A 1396-nucleotide genomic window follows, 5' to 3' on the forward strand; every position below is an offset into this window, starting at 1 on the left:
TCCCTTTCCAAAGAATAGCAACACGTAAAAAAACACAAGAGACAAAGCTTGGCAAACCTTGCCTCCAAGGAGCACCCTGGCTGCACTTCCCCCCCACCCCAAGACATATCTGTTTGTTCTTTTGGCAGTCTGTGGGATATTCAGTCCTTATTCAAAATCACAACTCAAAGGCATAGATTTTGCTCAATTCTTCTTCTGTCATCCTTATTCATTGCCAAACTCTCAGAGTGAAAAGACCATGATCTGAGTCAGGTACACCTTAGTCTTCAAACTGACATCCCTGCTCCTCAGTAATTTGGAGAGGTCCTTGACAGTGGACTTGCCCAAAGCAATACATCTAGATATACAGGAAGTATTATTTATATAGAGTTGTTAGCAAAGGCATGTCTGATTAGGTGATATTTGTACCAAGGCCTGAGGAGGTGCAACTAGAACCTTGGGAACAGCAGGTGCATAGGTCCTGAGGCATATGTACTGCGAAAAATTTCATACCCTTGTTACCCAAAAGGATTTTCTCTAGCCTTAATTCATTCTTCTAAGATATTTTATATCCACAAAATCAAGAAACAATAATTTGCCCCGCCCATATTATTTGTTGCGATATCTATCTCCTCACACATGGTCCAAGAATACACAAATAGTAAATGAAGTATAATCAGGTGTGTTCAAACATCATAGCCAGCAATGCCATGCTTACCTATGATCTCCCCAATATAAAACCACATCTACACCTCAGTGGCCACTAAACCATTCAGCACAGCTTTCTCCTGTGAGCTGTTAGAAGCAAACAGTTTGAGTACTATTGACTATTTTTTTTCCGGTCTCTGATTATACCTGTAAGGATCTCAGCAGGGTTGAAGAACCAGGTCCATCTTGGCATAAAGCCAAAATGTGGCAAATTAAAGCTCCTACTAAGTCAGAGAAGTGTTTACTGTTGTTGGAGCTTTCACCACCAGGTTATAGACAAATTGGGCCATGGTTCTAGGACCTCAAGCTCAATATACTTAGCAGTCTGCTGAAAGTCCAAGAACAATACTTTTCATGTGCTCACATGTGCTCCTTAAGTAATCAAGACCTAAGGAATGAAAATAAAATTTCAAGTACACTTGCTTCTCCAGAAGAATAGGAATTTAAATTGTCAACATGTCAACTCCCATGTTGTTGTTGTTGTTATGTGCCGACGAGTCGTTTCCGACTCATAGCGACCCTATGCACAACAGCCCTAAACCCTGCTCCCGCACCGCCTCTGACACACCCATCCCGATTACCCCAGTCACCGAATCAATGTCCCTCAACCCTGCCAAGCATAATGTCCCTCTCCAAGGACCCGTCCCTCCTGGCAACATGTCCAAAGTATGTCAGACGAAGCCCCAGAATCCTTGCCTCCAAGGAGTAG

General features: G+C 42.8%; 1 pseudogene; it reads right to left on the reverse strand.

Annotated features, from left to right (window-relative positions):
* Positions 1-665: 665 nt before the first annotated feature.
* LOC102863640 lies at positions 666-977 on the reverse strand (annotated as a pseudogene).
* Between the last annotated feature and the right edge of the window lie 419 nt (positions 978-1396).

The sequence above is a fragment of the Elephantulus edwardii genome, unplaced genomic scaffold, assembly GCF_000299155.1.
Source record: "Elephantulus edwardii isolate Elephantulus edwardi_28Jun2011 unplaced genomic scaffold, EleEdw1.0 scaffold00369, whole genome shotgun sequence".
Lineage (NCBI taxonomy): Eukaryota > Metazoa > Chordata > Mammalia > Macroscelidea > Macroscelididae > Elephantulus > Elephantulus edwardii.